The following is a 5,000-nucleotide window of genomic DNA, read 5'->3' as shown; positions in this document are numbered from 1 at the left end:
TTCCCTCCCCCCTTTCGCTCTCTGTTTGATTGACAGGATGGACAGATGCTGCTCTATAAACAGGTAACCTGATCTAGGGAGCCCATCTGCTCACAGCTCTGTTCAATTCGCACTTACACACAGACACACACACACACACACACACACACACACACACACATACACACACACACACACAAACAGACACACACACACAGACACACAGACACACAGACACACACACACACACACACAAATATGGACGGGCATCAAATAAATATGGCAAGGACACACACTGTGACTCAAGCACACACAAACACACAGGTGGGAGTGTGTGTGTGTGTGTGTGTGTGTGTGTGTGTGTGTGTGTGTGTGTGTGAGACGCAAACCATGCGGGTGGGGGTTGTGTCATGGTGTCGTGATGCCGCAGCGAGTCAGAGGCGACACATCACGTCACCTGAAAACTCGACAACCCAACATACACGTTGTGTAACGTTGTAAAAATATCGACAACGACAAAAGTAACAACACAATGGCTGTGTCCAGAATGGGACACTATCCCACTAGTCCCGTTTCCTGAGTGAAAGTCTTGTGTTTTCTCCTTAACTTCTTCAGGACATGAACACCTGTTTCCTGGTGAAAGTCTTGTGTTTTCTCCTTAACTTCTTCAGGACATGAACACCTGTTTCCTGGTGAAAGTCTTGTGTTTTCTCCTTAACTTCTTCAGGACATGAACACCTGTTTCCTGGTGAAAGTCTTGTGTTTTCTCCTTAACTTCTCCAGGACATGAAGACCTGTTTCCTGGTGAAAGTCTTGTGTTTTCTCCTTAACTTCTCCAGGACATGAAGACCTGTTTCTTGGTGAAAGTCTTGTGTTTTCTCCTTAACTTCTTCAGGACATGAACTCTGCTCCCCCCTCTTTAAAGCTCTGTGTTTTAGGAGCCAAACATCCCCCCCGACCTCCTCCCTACGAGGATCTTCACGCTCTTATACAGCAGCAGTCAACGTGCTGCTGACAGTAATACATACGTGGAGTACATACCAACTACAGTGCTGCCCTTTTTAGAAAATATATGTATGAATGGTTCATGAGAACAGCCTTTACTTTCACCGGTGCTCATTTTAGAAAGGCCACTGCAAGAAAATGTGTTTTTTCTTTATGTTATATAATGTGCATTTAGATTGCAGATACAAAGGACGTAGTTAATGTCAAAGTGTGTGCGTTGCAGTAAAGTGTTTTCCTTTTCAATCTGATGTTTCTGGATTCCTGCTGCATTAATGTGTCTGTTTCATTTTACTGCTAGAGATGTTTGTGTGTTCATTTGTCTGCTGCAATATCAGAGGAAAAGACACACACACACACACACACACACACACACACACACACACAAACACACACACACTCCTGTTTGATAGAAGGCAAGCTGAGACTAATGGCTACCCAGGATGCATTGCGGCGCTCATATATAGGCTATATATAAAATATATGTATGTGTGCGTGTGTGTGCACATGGCATGTTGAGTCTCATCCTTGCCTTCCTGTTGTTGCCACGGTAACCACAGTTTGAGAGACACACACACACACACACACACACACACACGCACACACACACACACACACACACACACACACACACACACACACAGACATACACATACACACCTGCAGCAGCTGACAGTGAGGAGGGTTTCTGGGTCTCTGTTCCTCCTCACCTGCTACCATTCTGCAGGTTTTTTCAGGTTTTAAGCACATCATCCGACTGCTAACGGCCACAGATATCACTTCAGGATCAAAATGACTTTATCGGCTTCCAGAGAAATAAAGAATTAATCATATCGATCAATACTCAGCTCATAGAAATGCAAAGTTAAACCGCAACACGTTCTGTTCTGCGAAGGCCCGAGACACACCAACCCGATAGTCGGCCGTCTGACAGTCTGGCGAGGTCGTTGACTCGAGTCAGTTCGCTGTGTTCATGCCGTCGTCCGTCAGAGGGGCCGTCGGCCTTCATTTGGGCCGACACGACATGCTGGGTCAGAGGGCGGGCGGTCACTCAATGACCCATCTGATTGGTGGAGAGCTAACCTGGAAGTGGCGAGCGGGATGAGTGACGAACAGCCTCTCAAAATGTGCCGAAAATCTTTTAAACTGACCTTTGTTGATCTGAAATGAAGACAGATTCAGCAACTGCACGGCCTATTTCTTCGTAAAATATGAGATCGTATTTCGAACAAGCCGCCATCATCGGTCAGCTGGAGATGCCAGACTCACGTGACGTGTTCGCCGACAGCAGTTGAAGGCCCTATTGGAACTGAAGGATTTATTTTCTGCAAATGAATTGACTTTTTGAGGGGCTTAACATATTCAAAAACTCCCCAAAATTGGCGGTCGCATCAAGTCTGGTGAACATTTACGTATTTTAAGGGTTTCGGGAATAGGCGCACAAAAATGGCTCGCTAGCGCCCCCTACAAAGTAAAAAAATTGAGCCTGCAGTGAACCCTGCAGTGCGTTTAACATAGACTAACGAAACTACATATGGTACACATATGTAGCATGTCGAGACGTACAAAAAAGCTCATTGGAGCCGTACCCTAAACCCAACAGGAAGTCCGCCATTTTGAATTGAAGTTCAAAATTAGTGCGATTTCGGCCATTTCCACGTGTCGTACTTTAACCAACTCCTCCTAGAGATTTCATCCGATCGACTTCAAATTTGGTCTGTGCCATCTTAAGACCTTAAAGATGAAAAGTTATTTAAAGAAAAACTTTTCGTCGTAGGGTGTGGCCGTGGCGGAGCGGCCATTTTGTGCGTTTCACCATCAAAACAGGAAGTGGGTGTAACTCATGTATACATTGTCCAATTGGCTCGAAACTTTTCAGGATTCATGAGACTCCAACTCTGAGGACATTTACTGGACAAAATTGACTCAAAGTCATAGCGCCCCCTAGTGGCAACAGGAAGGAAGTAGGCCCAAAACTATATGTGCTATACTTCTACGAACTACTCCGAGAGATTTCATCCAAATGTGTAATCTAAAGACCTCAACGATGAAAAGTTACAGATGAAAATGGAGCCATTTTAATTAAAAGCCATGCTAGAAAGTGATGTTTTTAACCCTTAAGACCATCTACACACTGCCTGCGTGGCGTGAGCGTGTCAGATGCGTGGCGTGAGCGTGTCGGCTGCGTGGCGTGAGCGTGTCGGCTGCGTGGCGTGAGCGTGTCGGCTGCGTGGCGTGTCCGTTTTAATTTCGGCTCCCATGTTAACAGGTGAGAGCGTGCACACTGCCTGCGTGACACGAACGTCTCAGGCGCCGGCCGAAAACACGAGCATGCTAGAAATAGGACCGACGCCTATTTTTCACGCGACACGCAAGCGTGTCGGAAGCATCTCCAGACAACATAGAATAGGAAAAGATGTTTATATGTTGTTTAGACACTAATACATTTAATAAATGACATGTTGATGTTGGAAAGTCTCGAGGTTTTGACATAAATAGGCTACAGATATAAATAATTATTGATTTTCTATTATTGCACCTGTCAATAAAGAAGGAAATATTCTGGAGCCTATTTCATCGTCAATACTGCTGACGTTGTCTTTGCTGTAATCAAATCAGAATATATTTATGTTTATGGGAAACATACATGTGTACAGACCAGGCTAGCAGCAGCAGCAGCAGCAGCAGCAGCAGCAGCACGTCAGACACGTTTCTGGTGTGCAAAGACATAGAAAACGCCACGCCACGCCATGCTCACGCCACGCTCACGCCACGCCACGCCATGCTCACGCCACGCTCACGCCACGCTCACGCCACGCAGCCAGTGTGCAGCCGGTGTAAGTTGTCTTCTTGTCAACTTGTTGCTTTTTTTTCAACATTTTTATGGCTTTTTCAGATGTTTTGGTCATTTTTTTTCGACCTTTTTGACATTTTCTCAACATTTCGTCCCTTTTGTTGCTTTTTTTCAACATTTTTATGGCTTTTTCAGATGTTTTGGTAATTTTTTTTCGACCTTTTTGACATTTTCTCAACATTTCGTCCCTTTTGTTGCTTTTTTTCAACATTTTTATGGCTTTTTCAGATGTTTTGGTCATTTTTTTTCGACCTTTTTGACATTTTCTCAACATTTTGTCCCTTTTGTTGCTTTTTTTAAACATGTGACATGCATTTGTGTTTTTTGTGTTACACTTTTTTATTTTTTTATTCATGGCCTATAAACCACATTTACTGTACATGAACTTATAGCTTATTTTGGAGTAAAATAGGCAACAATCTTCATCCGCTTATCCGGGGTCGGGTCGCGGGGGCAGCAGCTCCAGCAGGGGACCCCAAACTTCCCTTTCCCGAGCCACATTAACCAGCTCCGACTGGGGGATCCCGAGGCGTTCCCAGGCCAGGTTAGAGATATAATCCCTCCACCTAGTCCTGGTTCTCCCCCGAGACCTCCTCCCAGCTGGACGTGCCTGGAACACCTCCCTAGGGAGGCGCCCCAGGGGGCATCCTTACCAGATGCCCGAACCACCTCAACTGGCTCCTTTCGACGCAAAGGAGCAGCGGCTCTACTCCGAGGCTCCTCACGGATAACTGAGCTTCTCACCCCTATCTCTAATGGAGACACCAGCTACCCTCCTGAGGAAACCCATTTCGGCCGCTTGTACCCTGGATCTTGTTCTTTCGGTCATGACCCAGCCTTCATGACCATAGGTGAGGGTAGGAACAAAAACTGACCGGTAGATTGAGAGCTTTGCCTTCTGGCTCAGCTCTCTTTTCGTCACAACGGTGCGATAAATTGAATGTAATACCGCACCTGCTGTGCCGATTCTCCGACCAATCTCCCGCTCCATTGTCCCCTCACTCGCGAACAAGACCCCAAGGTACTTGAACTCCTTCACTTGGGGTAAGGACTCATTCCCTACCTGGAGAAGGCACTCCATCAGTTTCCTGCTGAGAACCATGGCCTCCGATTTAGAAGTGCTGATCCTCATCCCAGCCGCTTCACACTCGGCTGCGAACCGATC

The sequence above is a fragment of the Sander vitreus genome, chromosome 20 (assembly GCF_031162955.1).
Source record: "Sander vitreus isolate 19-12246 chromosome 20, sanVit1, whole genome shotgun sequence".
Taxonomy (NCBI): Eukaryota; Metazoa; Chordata; class Actinopteri; order Perciformes; family Percidae; genus Sander; species Sander vitreus.
Note: the sequence above shows the minus strand (reverse complement) of the source record.